This window comes from Pyxicephalus adspersus, chromosome 9, assembly GCF_032062135.1.
Source record: "Pyxicephalus adspersus chromosome 9, UCB_Pads_2.0, whole genome shotgun sequence".
NCBI lineage: Eukaryota > Metazoa > Chordata > Amphibia > Anura > Pyxicephalidae > Pyxicephalus > Pyxicephalus adspersus.
This window is the reverse complement of record NC_092866.1, coordinates 45,173,656-45,191,098: the sequence shown is the minus strand read 5'-3', so window position 1 is coordinate 45,191,098 and position 17,443 is coordinate 45,173,656.

The window sequence follows — 17,443 nt, the reverse complement described above, 5'->3', positions numbered from 1 at the left end:
CTCCATAGAGCAGAACAGTGCTGTATGTACAGTGCTTGTTTATGCACCATGCATAATGCAAATGTCTTTTGTCATTGAAAAGGATTAAAGATTGTTTATTGATTGACTGAATTATTGCACATGTGTACCCAGCCTTACACTTTAAAGCAGGAGCCCAGTAAGGTGGTCTATTTCAGCACTCCAATTTAATTACCACTACAACTGCTTACAATCCAGAAGGCTCCACACTTACTTTATTACAAGTCTACAGCACGTAATTTAGTGCTATTCATATTTTTACTTGGACTGGAGATTTTAAGGTTGTGTGCTCTTTATTTTTTCTTTATCTAAGAGTAGATGAATCTGGGCAGAGTTGAGAATGTTTAACCCGCACATACCTTTCTTTTAGTATTCCTAGAATATCTTAATAACATCATGGCGTCTGTTAAGCAATAAATTGTCTGACAGCATAGAGCTATGCCTGGAAAAAGAGAAACATTGAACACAAACTGTATTCTCTCTATGCATTGATCCTGTAATTCAATTCCCACTGGAATGTATGCTTTATGTAACTAGTAGTACCATAATGCAGCTTCAGACAATCTGATATGTTTTGGTCCAGGAACAGTTTTGGAAATCTTGCTTGAATCTCAAAGTTTGCAAACTTTGCGTTAAACCAAAATGGAGCCTATGGGGTGAATCCTATTATTCAATTCCGGTTATTTGTAGATGGTAATAAGAAAGGTATAATCAAACAAAAAGCAAAAAGAGCCATGTACTGAAATTGTAGACATTATTTTATTTTTTTTTTTAAATATCTTTTTATTTACAGAATAGTCAGCTTTTCCTAACAGTTACAAGTTATCCATTCCTTCAGTTTATCATCCAATGTGAGTCAGCTGACCAGGGACAAAGGCTATTCACTGCATGATAGGTAGTTCCTTATTTCCAGTGGTGAGCATGCTACGGTTTCAGGCAAAGGTTTGCCATATCGTCATTGTGTGTTGGACTTGTTAGAGAGAACTGACAGCTGAAAGTTTGGGAGTTGCAAGTCATTGGTTGTGGCATACCCAAACCTCATTCTTAGTTGGCACAAAAGGGAGCCAGCTGCATGATTCACACATCTGCCTATGGTTGAGAAGCTCATCTGCTGTACAGTGCTGGGTTCCGTTTCACATATTAGGGTGGATCACACTGTAAGAAAACATTTTGCACCTGGCATGGCAGGTGTGTGCAGGTAGGCAGTGCAACTCCTCCCTGTGTCCTTAGGAATTATTTTACCAGCAAACCCATACGAACAGTGGAAATGACTGTCTATCACAGTGAAATTCAAGCTGCGTCATTGAAGACAGTTGTGATGAGATTATTTAATACTAATAAAAAGCTTGTGAGTCAGCGAGGCCAGAGGCCAACCCTAAGATTTTATTGATTGATCAATCTGGAACAATAAAATGTACAGACGGTACTTTGTAAAAAGATTCATGTAGGGTTTACCAGACAAAAGGACTCATGGTGGGGGTGGTAAGCTTGTGTCATTTGACCAAATACATTTAATATCTAATTACTTTTGTGTGTTTCAGTCCTGTGTGGAGAGCAATAAAAGATTATGCGGTCGACTGAAATTGAGCTCAAGCAATCCATATAATAAGACATTTTTTTTTTGTCTTTTGTCTTTTGTCTTTATACAGTACATGGCTAGGTATGATAATCTTCCAATATGCCCAAACAGCTCCTAATATAAATCTAGCTTTACATATATTTGTTATCTTAGCTACATACTGCATATGCATCTTTTGCAAAATGACTAAGAGCAACAATTACAGGTATTTACAACCTCCCAGAGATTACAGTACACCCTCACTTAATGATTTTATCTGGTTTTCTTTCCAAGAAGATTTTTTTCAGGCATCATTCAGGGTCAGTAGCTACATTCTAGCACAAGATAAATTCACAAATATCTGACAGTGATCAGCCCTCCTGCTGCAGCCTCTCATGCTAAAACTGCAATACTGTATAGGTCCCATGGGTTCTCTTTTGTCCTTTTCTAATCTGAAATACCTCACCCATCACATGAATTATGAATGATCTCAGATGTGACTTAAATGTCAAACCGATGCTATCAACAAAAGCCCAAAGGATGTCAAGGTTGGCTGACGGTGTATCCAAGCAATATTCAGGTTGGAGTTTTGTGTATGGAAGTCAGTGCATCCACCACCTTTTAGCATTCATCTGGACCGAAGTCCCAGCCTTCTATATTCTGTGCATCGAATACCTTTGTGATGTGATGCTTACTTCATCATCATACCAACAAAAACCAAGGATGTCCTTTGCTTCAAAGAACAGACTACCAAACCTACCAGACAGTCTTTAGGGCATGTTAGCAGTGCATGCTATGTTGCACATATACTTGCAGCTTAATAATGTCCCATACATTGTAGTTCATTTCATGGCCATAGGCAAGGCAGATTCTATTCAAAATGAATGGCCCCATAGTAAACCTTTGCAAGTATTGCACATTGCCATGCATTACTCCTGTGAAACATTGTACACCTGGCTTAGGGCAGGGTAGTAACTTATCCTCCTAACTGGTACTATTACCTACATTTATGTATAATTGAAGAAGTAATAATTAGCCTTGCATAAATAGTACAACCAATCACCTGAATGTACCAAAAAAAAAAAAAAAGTATTGATAGCTCGTGTTTTTCAACACATTGGATAGTTTATAAGTACAAAAAGTAGGAGCTGCTCTTTATATTGGCAACTTCAAAGTTAAAGTTGGAGTATTCCTGAAAGTATTAACATTAGCTTGTGAAGATCAGACGAACAGCATCCACTATTCTTTCTCATAAACAGGTAATGGTTGGACCTTGTAGCACCTCCTGCTACATCATATTCTGCACAACTTCATTAAAAACAATGCAGCTAATAAAAACTTAAATGGCTTGCTGATAAAATTTCTCCAGAACGTATGAAGGGTCAGATTGACACTGCCAACACTATTTGAGCTGCATATGAAAAGTCTCAGTTATGCAGAGTTGGCATTGTTTTAGTGCTCTTTGGCCTCTTCCTTTTCTGAACAAAATCTTTAACTAAAAGATAAAATGCCCAGTAAAAAATAATCAGCTACAGATTAAGACATTAAAGGAAATCTGTAAGGATCTAAAATTGCTGACGCCCATCTCACTTTTTAGAGGACACACTCTGAATAGAAGTGCAAAAAACATTCTCCTATTGGTGAGAAAATGCGTCTGCAACTTGTGAAATCCTATCTGTTTGATAATAGGACATTTCTAGACGTAACAGTGAGGGTTTTTTTTTTTTATAAAATATTAACTAAATAGCAGAGAAATTTAAATTGGACCCACACTCAATTTTATGGCTATTGTATAAATCTTGCAAGAACAGGTAAATAATGAATAGTAAGAGAACCAAACTACTGTTCTGGACTCACTCCCCTGCTGGTCACATAACCAAAAACAATAGGGCCGTACTTACTATTAGGCACAGTAGGCTTGTGCGAATTAACAAGAGAATAGAAATAGGCTGATTTTGTCGGTTCAGTTATAGGACACACATACTGATCACCAGGAGAAATACCGTCATTGCAAACATTGCAAACATGCTTCCACTGGCTTCCGCCATGAAACTTCCATAATACTGTAAGCAAGGCCAAGACCAAAAAAAATAGAAATGCACTGTGCAAAATAGGCTGTCTTGGCAGATAGGCGTTACATTGGGTTGTGTGCATGCAAGCACCAGTGATGGATAAAAGGATAAAAATTCAGACATGCTAATTTATTCCAGCACGACTATTGATACCTTTTTAGCTCTTTTCAAATGTAGGTAAAATACTTGCATCAAAACAAAATGTGTGTTAAGCCTTACAGTATTATTTTAAATCCAGCCACAAGTACTAAAGCCTTAGTTCTGCCAGTATGCTGCACAAAAGGATCCTTGCTCCCTGTTTTAAAGCAGTGGTCTCTTTGCAGAGGTCTGCTGATTCAAAGCCAACATGCTCTAATCATAAGTTTTGCTTATTGCATATCTTTAGATCCATCTATAGGTCTGACTTAATGTGGAGTGTATAAAGCCCCTGCAACTAGACTACTGATTTCCAACGGGGGGCAAAGGGCCAAATCTGCGGCTGCTGACAGGAGACAGGCTTTGCATTCAGTAGGACTTTAACACATCTGGCTTAAACTTAAATTATTAACATTGCTTTTAGAGGTGTTCTCTTATTTCTAAAATCCAGCTAGGTCTCTAATAGTGTGTTCACACTATTGTCTGCATGCCATGGATACTTAGTGTCCAATGGTTGGTTCCTCTCACAATAGAGGAGAGATGTCAATGAAGAGATTGCCAGGGACCTGTTGGCATAGGAGCATGAGCAGCAGTGGAATAGCAGTGTCCAGGGACCTGGATCGCAGACTTAAGTTAGTACATGTTGATTAACACCTTTTATAGTATTTTTTACCTTGTTAGAGAGGATGCATTAAATATCTTCACATGCACTTTTGGTAGAAACTATAAACTGCCATGCCTAATGCACGGGCATCAAAAATATTTTTGCAATGACAATCAGCCAACAGATAGTAGCTGCAGGGAGACTGCAGACAAATTTGCAACACCATGATTACTTACTACATATTTTTACTGAATTTGACATGATATATTGATGATAGTTAAATATATATAAATCGATATATACTGGAAAATAATATAATAAATGATTGCATTACAATAAAAACATTATATTCTTCCATGATTGCACACTTGTTTATGCTACTTAGTATTAACATATATTGAAAGGCTATTATTTCCTAATCTTTAAAATGTGAGGCTGGATAGGTAGTGTGCCTCCTACTACAGCCTTAGCAGTATTACTGATCTCATCCAGGTAATCTCATACATCTCGGTATACACTATTGTCTTGACTTATATCCAAAACTGATGCACAGAAATATTTTTTTTGTTTTTAACTGATGTGTGTGTGTGTACAATACAATATGTTCAGATGACCAGTAAGACAATAAATATATAGAAATGTGTAAAAAATCATAAATGTCCAACTTTTAGTTAGGTTGGTTAAACAGAATTGAATTGATTCCCCATGGTCAGTATATCAAGTATTGTTTGTTCTTTGGTTAGCCACGTTGCCCTCTAACTTCAGACAGCCCTGATCCCATTGCCAACTGGGTGAAAGAGGAATGGATTTGTAGTCAGAAGCACGGTCCTGCATAATAATATAATTGCAGGTGTACTTTGGTTTTGCAATACTAATGCCAGAACAAAACAGAAAATTCTGCTTTCTTCTAGTTTATAATAAAATCATGAGGGCCAAAAGTGAAAGGCTATTTTTCAAAGTGTACAATTTCAATGGTAAATTAGAATATACCTGTCAGGGAGTGGTGTTGCTAGTTACCAATGCATACTCTATCATTTGCTAGTTCAGTGGCTGTCATGCTTATTCTAAGGCTTCAGTATTTGCTCAGTTACCTCTTATGAGCAAGGCAAAACTTCAGACATGCATGTTTCAGGTAAGTATTTCACTATGTACTGATATGAGAAATGATCACGCAATTATCATCACTGATATACATAACATAATAAGTTAACTTTAAAATGAAAGCTGATCCCTTCATCATACAACGTTAACAGCTGAAAGATGAAGTGGCAATGGCAAAGTGCAAAAGATGTATAAATTAAGAAAGACATTGGGTCAAAAACAAGGCAGGAATAAATAATTCCATTGTGGATACAGCAATCACAATCTCTGAACCTCTCTAGCTTGTTGTACACTGAAGTTTTATTTGCACAGTGCACTCATGATTTGCTAATCATGTTGAACATCCAGTAATCCTGCTTTTGTGCATTCTGTTCCAATAAAGTGCACCAAGGCATGCATGTTTATATAGTACAGTTGGCTTGTCTATGAATGATTGAAGAATGGTGTAAGCGTTAACAGCTGAAAGATGAAGTGGCAATGGCAAAGTGCAAAAGATGTATAAATTAAGAAAGACATTGGGTCAAAAACAAGGCAGGAATAAATAATTCCATTGTGGATACAGCAATCACAATCTCTGAACCTCTCTAGCTTGTTGTACACTGAAGTTTTATTTGCACAGTGCACTCATGATTTGCTAATCATGTTGAACATCCAGTAATCCTGCTTTTGTGCATTCTGTTCCAATAAAGTGCACCAAGGCATGCATGTTTATATAGTACAGTTGGCTTGTCTATGAATGATTGAAGAATGGTGTAAGGGCATAGCCTTCACCAAATGAACCGTTTTATATAAATGCAAGTTTACTGATAGAAATGGAGAGGCAAACAAAAGGAATGTGGCTAAATGTTGTCAGAATTTGGCAATTGACAGATATATTTATGGTTACCTACAAACATAAACGTTTAGCCCTTAGTGATCAATTGTGATGCACATAATAATTATGTCATAGATAAAGGTTTCTTGCATTATGTACCACTTAGTCTCTCTAAATTGCTCCTATACTTTCTATCCACAATGAAGTTTTAATTTATTTTTTAGTCACTCCGAAGTTCTCTTTAACAACCCATAAATAGTTGCTTAAATTATTTTGGTTTATCTAAATTCCTCCACTGCTCTCTGGAGTGCACACCTTCTCCCTATCCATGCTGAAGCTCTCATGTCCTCCCTAAAATCCCCACCTTGTCCCTATTAATGCTGAACCCTTCATGTCCTCCCTATAATTCACAGCTTCTTCCTAACCATGTTGAACCATCATGTCTTCCTGAAGCCACATATTCTCCCTATCCATTCTCCTTGAAGTCCTTTTTTTCTCCATAATCTCGAAAAAGTTATGTTGTCCTACATATAGCTTTTCTTTATCCAGGTTGCTTTTTTCTAGACTCTGTAGATCCTCTTTACCTTACTAAAGTCATTTCACCTATTTTCATGATTAAGTCTTCTTCCTCTCACCTCCATTGCCCAAGACCTAATCTCTTCCCTTTCACCTCCATACTGAAGACTTCATCATTTACCTGTCTTTGCTGAAATGTTTATAGAAGCTAGATGTTATTCACCGAAATTATCATTCTAACAAGAGATGATCATCATATATAATACGGACATAAAGATTTGTTCTTTTTAAAGTCAAACAAATGCACTTTTGGTATTCTTGTAGAAAACAGGTGGATGAGATGTAAAACTATAGGCATCACATTAAAATAAAATGTGTGATGATTTACAGTTTCTGGAATGCTGTGTATCCTGAGCGATTGATATTAGTATATATAGCTCTATAGAAAAATTCTTTATACTAGTTGGAGGGCAGCTGGCTAGATTTATAAAATGTGGACAGGGGTGTAGCAGGAATGGAAGCATAATATGACCGGAAGAATTTCCATGCTAAGGTACATGCAAAAAGCAGACAATATTCATATACATAGAATTAATTATAAACTCTTTATAGCCCACCATATATGATATATATATCAGCATTAGTTATTCCACTTTTTTAAAAAGGTGAATATATACTGTTTTTGGCTGCAAATTTTGTACATACCAAAATCTGTCTACCTGAACAGTGCAGTTTAAATTGTGAAAGCTTTCAGAAGCACTGGGAGCCAATCAGTCTCTTCTGCGTATACATGTGCTGACAGTGGGAAGATTGATGACTCATGAAAGTGCCACAGCTTCATTGTCCTCTCCTCCTCCTGTGTCACTGTCTGTAACTGTCTGTCTTTTGCATCCCATGTTTAGTGTACAGTGCTGCGTAATATATTGGCACTATATAAATCCTGTTTTTTATTATTATTATTAATATTATTATTATTATTATTAATAATAATAATAATAATAATAATAATATCAATAATAAAGTCAGCAGCCTTGGTGTATATTGACCAAGCTGAGCTTTTGCAATACAGGTCAAGATCTGTCTGACATAGTTTCTTGATCATAAGACTTTAAGGTTGGAGCTGCAAATCCTTAGGAAAGTAGGACAACTACAGCAAACCATGGATCTCCTGTGGGGGCCAAGTATAGTTCCCTTAAAAAACCTAACTAATAAATAGCAAGTAAAGAAAAGATTTTAACTGCAGCAGCTCCTGTCAGCTGCTGTATTGGTAAAGCCTTGTAAATGTTAACAAAGTTTCAATGAATGATCACTACAAGTAGTAGCTGCAATCATTCAAGGAGTTGCCAACAGCAGTCAGTATACAGGCATGCTTTTTTGTTTGCTTTTCCCCATTGATTTACATTGTCTTATAAAAATACATATTTAAGGGTTCAGTAAAGTTTCAAGCAATGTGAATATTCTATAGCTGAAAGTACACATATAGGCAATAAACATACGCTTACAACTGCACATTTGTTCTTACATAAAATTTCACTCATTAAGTAGTAAATACCTTGTGAACCTGCACGTGAAAGCAACATTTTTGATAGGGTGACAAATACTCAGTAAAAGAACTTCTGCATCGTCATTCTGTACAGTATAGCGGAATAAAATATTATGCCTCCTGGATCACTACCTCTGACCTTGGATATGCAGGGAGTTTATGNGGTTCAGTAAAGACATCACAGAAGTGAATAAGAAAATTTCCGTGGTATAGGGTGAAGTGAAGTAAAACATGTTAAAAAGTTGCTGATGTATTTAGAGGTGTAATCGAAAAAAAAGAAGAATAATGGTAGTATCTTAGGCTGAAAAAAGACATTAGTGCATCAAGTTTACTCACTAAGGAAATAAACATATCCCAGATATAAAACCCTATAAGACATAGCTGGTCCAGAGGAAGGCAAAAAATCCCTGGTACAATTAGCTTCAACAGGGGAAAAAATTCCTTCCTGTTTCCATGAGGCAATCGGATGTTCCCTGGATCAACAGTCATTGTTATTTTTACTTTAAAGCCTGAATACCCAGTTATATTCTGTGCTTCTAGAAATCATCCAGCTTGTTCTTAAAGCAGTCTTTAATAGTTGCTGAAACTACTTTCTGAGGGGGCCAATTACACAATTTCACAGACCTTACAGTGAAGAATCCCTTCCTTATCCGGAGCTTAAACTTCTTTTCCTCCAGACGCAATGAGTGCTCTCTTGTTCTTTGTAATGATCTCAAAGTGAATAATGGGGAGGAGAGTTCTCTATATGGACCATTTATATATTAATACTGGGTGATCGTATCCCCCCTTAAACATCTCCTCTCAAGGGAGAATAGATTCAGTTCAGCTAATCTCTCCTCATAGCTGAGATCCTCCATTCCTTTTAATAATTTTCCCCTTCTCTGCACTCTCTCCAATTCAACAATGTCTGGCAATGCCATACCATGCATCCTATGGATGTGAACCTGGTCTAATGGGAGAGGTTGTAAAAATAAATAAAAAATATAAATCAAGCCAAAATTTAATTACATGCTTGTTGTATACACTAATTCGTACCCTGCACTCTACGATCTGGATGTAGAACACTGTGTACTCCATGCTAAGTAACACCATTCATGTCTCAGCCAGCATTATTTGCATGAGAAATAGGCAAGCAGTTCACACTCTGACCCCTTGTCCCCTCAACCGTTCTCTTCTGTGCTAGCAAGCTGACTAATATGCAAAGCCAGTCCTTCGGAACTCACACAATGGGTTCTCTTTTTATGGAGAATATTGGAGGCCAGCAAGAGGAATTATAAAGACTTGTAGAAATCCTGTGCACCAAAGGAATTCGGGATTTGATTCAAAGGTCATTAGCTAAATATGAAGGTAACCCATTCAATGCCAGTGCAAGTTTGAAAACAATGTTTATTACATTCATGAAAGCATACAAAATAGGCTTTTTTTTCGTATTTATGTACTGTTTTATATTACTAATTTCATATCAGAACAGTTTACATTTTGGGGCATGTATTCCATAGGGCACTGGAAAGATTACTCCAGTATCATTGACCTGTTCTCAGATGACTGGAGTTGAACATATCATGGTTTTCTGTTACTGTAAACCTTCATATTGAAGGTTTATTATAAGGCATGCCATGGACATAAAGAGCGACTTTTTTAGTTTTGGTGTGCTCCTTGTCAACATGAACAATCATAGTCATTTTCACCATGGTATTTTTTTATCCATAGAACTTTATCTTATTGCATATTGTCTGTGATTTAAGGATTCAAAAATCACAGGGGGTCAGCAGTTTCTGAGATGCCGTAAACACCAAATATGGTGCCACTTTGTGGTCAAATTTGCTAAACTCATGCATCTTGTCTAATCCAGTGTTTAGAGTGGTGAACCTTGCAAACAAATAACTCATTATATAGCTATTTATATTAACAAGGACGTACACAAAAAAAACTATGGCCACTTGGTGTATAATAACAGTGGAAACATAAATGGTTTATGAATAAGATATGCTTATTGCACAAGCAGTGTAAAAAAGCAAATCCTTGGACAAAGGGGGGGCCGTGAGAATAAAGCTGGGTACACACGTGCAATTATTGTCATTGGAAAGGATCTTTTACAATCCTTTCCAATGGCTAAGGACTGCACGATGCATGAACGAGTGCTGTACATACAGCACCCTTCTGCTCTATGGAGAGGGGGAGATAGACAGAGCGGCACCCTTCTGCGCGCTCTTTCCCTTGCATTAGGATCGTTCGTTGTCCTTCGTTCGTGGATCCACCAGGACAGTCATTCGGACGATGGATGACAGGCGCTGTACACATGCCAGATTCTCGTCTGATATCGGCCCTGAGCCGATTATCGGGCTAGAACAATTGGACGTGTGTACGTAGCTCTAAGAATTGCAACATTAAAGTGAGGATACTTCAAGTGTAAATAAACCTTAATTTGGATTTGGAACTTTTTTTCAAGTCAGTGTTGTCACCCTAGCATGAATAAGCAAGTGAAAATTAAGTGAAACCTTTAATAAACAAAAACAGAAAGCTAATGCAGCCACTACATCCAAAGACTGGAAAGCCGAAATATATTAAATATTTGTTCTTTGGTAATATACACTATTTGTATTGTTGTTGGTGTTGGAATGAGTCCAGTGGTCTAGAGATGGGTATATCATGGAGGGCACATATGGAATAAAAATGCAGAGAACAGATACTAGCTGGGTAAGCAGATACAATGTGGTTCAGATATTCTGTAAATTTCAGGTTGTAAAAAAATGAATTTGTAAATCATTACTATTTAGTGTTATTTGATTAGAACCTGCCTCTAAAGATATGGCGCAACATGTAAATACAATTAAATACAATGCATGACACTTCCAAGTCACTGAATTCTATCCCGCATTGCTTTAATCTAGACATGAAGAAAACCATACCAGAGCATACAAAAATGTATTAGGTAAAGCAGTCAGATTGTTGAGTGATTCTTCAACTTAATACAGGGCCAAATAAGATTATATTTCAAATGTCTTTGTAGTGTTAGTTCAAGGTATGTTCTCCGAACTATATTCTACTGTTATATGGTGACCTGACACTTAGTAAATACACTTTTTTTTTTTAATATGAATAAGAAAGGTCGTTTAGCTTTTCTTCCTGTAGGAAATGCATGTGCATGTTGTTATTCCCATCATTTGACACTGCTTGGTTGATTCAATTGCTTCTAACTTCTCTCAATTGATATGCATTAACAGCTTTGGATCTGTTGAGTTACTGTAATCCTACAGTATACTGTTCTGCCATTTTCTGTGACTTTTTCAAGCAGAACATAAAAAGAAATAAATGTGTATGTCCAGGGCAAAATGTCATGCAGAGTAATACAAACCATCTTACAAATCTCACCTAGAATCCTTCTCCCAATCAAACCCCCAGAAAAAAACACTATTTTGGCTATAGATAAACTTATTTGCACACCCCAAGAAAAGAACAGCAAATATTCCCTAAAAGAAAACATACCCCCATCCTTTGATTCATTCTATTCTGTTTATAGATGCAGTCATATGGTTTAAAATCGTTTTCATAAGAGCCAAATACACATTGTCTTACTAAGGCTTGTATTTATTTTGCATGGAACAACAGTATACGGTGGAAGAAAAGGAAACTGTATTGCCTACTTACTGAATCTCTGAGCCACTTAGTTTTCATTAAATGTGCCTTCTATCATTTCCAGACAAAATATGACCACACAAATGCATACAGAACAGTGACATTGTACGGCTTTTCTATTTATGGCCTATGTAGTGTCTCCAGTATGGAACACTTCACACTATACTTTAGCTGAAATAAAGAGTAGGACCCCCTAGTAATGCCCACTGTGTGAATAAAGACTTGGAAACTCAAGCACAGACAGAGAGTCCATGATTTTTTTTTTAGAAAAGAAAGAAATACATAGAGAGGAAAGAAAGGGGGACCCCAGCCAGGATCTGACATGACTTTCAAAACAGGAATTCAGGCCTCAGAGCAATAACTTCAATTCATGAGGACCATATGGTGAGAAATTAAGCATGTTTGTCCAACGCAATGCAAGCAAATTTTTCATCATTTATAATACCAAATACTGTAATCTGTCGATAACTGCTTGGAATCTAAGAGATGGGGACTTTCAGAAATGAGCAATATTCAGTTTGGTAGCATTAATAAAAAACTGATCAATTTCTGGACTGGCCTAAAAATTTGGGTATTGGTTTGACTTTGTCTGACTGAAGATCAGTACCAATGAGGTTGTAAACTGAACAATAGTTTTACCACTCTACGACAGGACCACCAAAAATAAAGCATTATGCCATCTGCTTATTGGTTTTGAAGACACTGTACAGAATAATTGAGACCAAATCAAGCAATTTGAACAGGAGTTAGATACTACCCAAAAAAAAGAAGAGCTTAATTTTTCAAGGTTAGGATGTTCAGAAAGCATTTTGCAGTGGCAGCCCACATATCCTCCCAGTAAAAGTCATCAACACTCAGCTCCTCCTCCCATCGTTGCATATATTTAGTTTTAGGAAACTATTTTAATGGGACGCTTTATCAAAAACCTGTTTAGTAGGAACCTTCACCTTATATAATTTTATTAATAAAAAAATACAATAAAATATTGCAAGCCAGTGGTATTGAGCCAGCTTGCAGTCCATTGGGTGTAGTGGTACCCAGATGGCCCTTTTGTATTTATTTTTTGGCTGAATTTTGGATATTGATCTAGATGTTCTATTTATTGGTGACTTCTCATGGTTCATTGGCTTGTGCCAATGTGCTTTAACTTTTTATTGAAATGCTTACTTAAAATCAAGTTTCAGGAACAAGTGCCAGAATTGTAAAAGCTAGGCCGAGACCTACTGTAAAAGTCTGGTATATGTAGCAGAGTTTCTCAATTGTTAAATGAAATCAGTTATATGCAGTACAGTAAGGATCCCTGGCTGATGGTGCATCACTAAGGAAATGTATTTCAGAGAACTCAGCTGTTTTGGAAACATTTGTTACATTAGATACTCTTGGGAATGCCTAATGTTCTTGCTCTGAGTACAGATGTTTCATACACTAGTAATTCAAATTCTGAAATCATTTTCTGTAAACATGTTTGAAATGTGTATGAAGAATACAATCCTTTAAAAAAATCATGTACATCAGTATTTACAGAAAAAAATGATACATATTTGAGCATATGATACATCTAGTGAAGAATTTTAGGTTTATTTGAACTCAAACATTCCAAAGCAAGAAAAAAGTGTCAAAGATTTCAGATGTCCAGGACTGTCTAGCTGACTCACCTGCTCCAAACTATGGCAAGAGCCATCACTGGGGAAAATGGCCCCCATACTCTACAATTTGTCCGGTTTATGGGGTTTGCAGGTGGGGGTCTTATTTAGAATCAGAAAGCCCCCCTTTAATAAGGGGGTCCCCAGATCACCACCACTACATCCTGAGGAATAATTATAATGGACGTATACCCTATAAGTATAAAAAAGAAGCATCCCAACAAATATATCAAAAGGACACTCTCACAAAAAAAAAAATTAAAGTTAAAATTACACTTACCTTTAATCGGGCAGTTCCCTTGATGACGCTGGTCTTTCCTGCAATGTGGTCCCGCGTTGTCCTGGAATTCCTCTTCCTCCCAGCGCTGAGGAAGCGCCAGACGCTGCCATCCTTGTTCTTTACTTCGTCCTTCTTCCTCTGTCTTCTTGGCACATCACTCGATCCTGCAATACGCAAGTGCAAGATGGGGTGATGTAGCCCCCAGTAAAGGGGAAAATAAGGAGAGCCAATCTCACTGCACTTGTGTGAAATCGGTAAAAATGCCCCTTCTGTGTATGCCCTAATCTCGGAAATGCGCAGAAGGAGCACTCAGACCCTCCCCGGAGGCTCTGCGCTCCTATTTAGTCTTGATCGCCTCTGCAATCAAGACTGAAAGGGGAGGTGCTTCACCCTTTTTAAAGCGTGTGGCACTTTAAAAAATAAAAAAATGAATAACATTTTCCCTTTACATATAAGGCTTGTCTACCCTTTTATGTAAAGTAAAAATGTTGTTTTTAGGTACCTTTAAAAAATGCGAGGGGAGAGTGTAAGATAACAGTAAAAGAAGTCTTGGGCCTGGAGGTGCATCTATGTAGTTAGTCCCATACACTCCCTTTAATTTTGTATGTTTTCCCTACATTAACTTTTAAAAAAAGGTGGATCAAAAACAAACGAATGCATGAAAAGCAATGGTAAAAAACAAATCAAATACAGGCTGAATCAGGACTGTAAATACTATTTAAACATTACATACCTTTACAGCAGTTAAATATTGGAAAGAAAGACAACATAAACCATAAAGACAACGGTCATTGTATTAAGCCATAAACAGTCACAAAAAAGTTAAAAACCTAAATAAAGAAAAAAACAACATTGTAAAGGAGTCTTTGATACTAACATGGCACACGCAATGTGATAGAGTGTCCCAAAAATGTCACAGAAAATGTTGTAGAGGCTCCAGGGAAAGAGAGTATGATTATGTTTGTATAGGTTTTTAGGAAGAAACCAGGCACTATAGGCCCTGGAGCCAGCCAGGGGAGTGAAAGGGTGGGTTCCCTGGCCCAACCCAAATCAGAGTTTGAGATATATCCACCTGCACTCAGGTGCAAAAGGGGAGATGATCAGCCAGTGTGTTGCAGGCTGTAGTGTGATTAGTCAGAGGCTGGAGTGAGCAGTCAGAGACTGGAGTGTAATGAGAAGGCAGCAGGGGGGTTCCAGGCTGAGAAGGCAGCTAGAGGGTTCCAGGCTGAGAAGGCAGCCAGAGGGTTCCAGGCTGAGAAGGCAGCATATATATATATATATATATATATATAACTGAATGCAAAGAACTTTGGGCAGCTCTATGATCCCCATGCTTTCAGGTGAACTATCCCCTGTCTAAACTCTTTGCCCTTTACTTAGCTACTGAATTATCCCTGGGGAAGTCATTTTTTGTACTGATAGAATACCTAACTTTATAAACTTAGACTTTGTACATCTTCAGACTGTTTTTATGAGTTTAACAGGCATATGCTTGAGCACTGTTTTCTATACATTTGTAGTACTGGCAACATTTTAGCAATGTCCTGATCTGTTGTGTATAACCTGGGAGAAGTGTGTTAGTTCACTTATGTGCATGAGCATTTTATCGCCTATCGGCAATGCTTTCTTAAATTGCGGGAAGGGGTGCACCTATGTGTACGTGTCATCACTTTCTTTGTAAATTCAGCCTATTTGTGCCAATGTATATTGATCTACATCAGAAAGAGATTGCACCAATCTTACCTGAGGAAAAAGTCTTTACAGACCAAAAAGAAAATTCCAGCAAAACTACAGTTTGCCATGAAACATATAAGTAAAGGCAATGCCTACAGGAACAATATGCTGTGGATAGATGTATAAGAGATAGACTTGTTTGTTCACATTAACAGTAGACATATTTGACACAAATGACAAATCTTCAGCAAGGAGAACCTTAAAGAATGGTGATTATCTGGCTTAGTCAAAACCCTACTTTAATTCCCATTGACATCTTCAGGGTAATATCATATATTCAGTTCATGAAAACACATAAATATACTGAAAATTAAGGAATTTTGCAAATATATGTGATTACATTTTCATGTTAGGCATTAGCGAGAATTAATTAAAAGTGTCTACAATAAATCATTCTCTGGGACCATTCTTCTGGGACACCAAACAATCCTTCTTGATTGCTTAATTAGAATTTTTCATGGTCTTTAATATTATATATTATGTAATATTACCTAGCATATATTTATATTTAGAGTATGAAAAATGTTAGGATTTTCAGATTATTTAGCAAAATTAGGGACAAGTTACAGTTAAAGTCTAAGCATACTTGCTAATTATTGGCAAATGCCCCCCCCCCCCCACCCTTTCCAGGGTAACATTATGCCACAAGGTTTCACTGGCAATGTTTTGGTACAAAAAAGATAAGGAAAGTGGAGGGAAGGTCTGCAATGTCATACAAAAAATCAATATACCCCTGTATTTATTTCCTTGTATTCCTATGTGTATTTTTGTATACAGTGTACATTTTGAAACTACTAAGTCCCCTGAAGAAGCCTAGTTAGGCGAAAAGCGTCGGGACACACTATAATTTTTATCCTTTTTATAATTTTTTAACCCCATTACACTTACTCTTTTTCTAAATGTTATGGTACAGTCATGTTTTATACCCCCGGTAGAAGTGGCATCACAAGGGTCTGTGTCACTATGTGTTGTAACCCATTGTGTCATACCCCTAGCCAGTGAGCAAAAAAAGGCATGGCTAGAAAAATTATATGGTACATAATGTGATGTCACATACCAGTGCCAGCAAAGGTCAGAAAGGCAATTTGGAAGGAACCTGTCCTCATCAGAAAAGGAAGCTATCACTCTTCTTATGGACAGAGGACAGAGAAGTACAGCAGACACTTTTAATTGAGTTGTAGGGGCACTCATGCTGTCATGCAGGCTTCACATCCCTATGTCTGCTCCTATTTCAAATGATATACTTCTTTATGCTTGAAAATGGCATGTTGCTCCATTTATAACTAATAGGAAGATGCACAGTTTATCCATTTGTGCTCCAGCCTAGGGTGAGTTTTGGCTGTTTTTAAGTGGCTGTTCTTTGTTGTAAGCAACTTCTTTGATTTTAACATATTATATTCCTTCTACTAAGGAAAATATTCCCATAGAAGCAATTGGATGCTTAGCCCTGAACCCTACAATTCTCAAAGAAAGGTAGAAAGTCATATTCTCACCAAAACTCAAAAATAGTCTAAACATTAATGGGATGGTGGGGTAGCTTGATGAAGGTAAAATAGAAAAAAGGCCAGTTTTCTTTACACAGGGCTAATAAAGATTCCCTCCAACCAAACCAATAAATGAGTGGCCATTTACCAAGCACCAACTCTGTCACATAGGATGCATGCACATTTTTTATTTTGTAAATTAAAATAATATACAATATATATATTTGTTAGAACCCATTGGCTGTTCTTGTTGAAATCGAGAGGCCCAGTGGTAAAGAGCTGATATTATTTTTATTGTATTACTT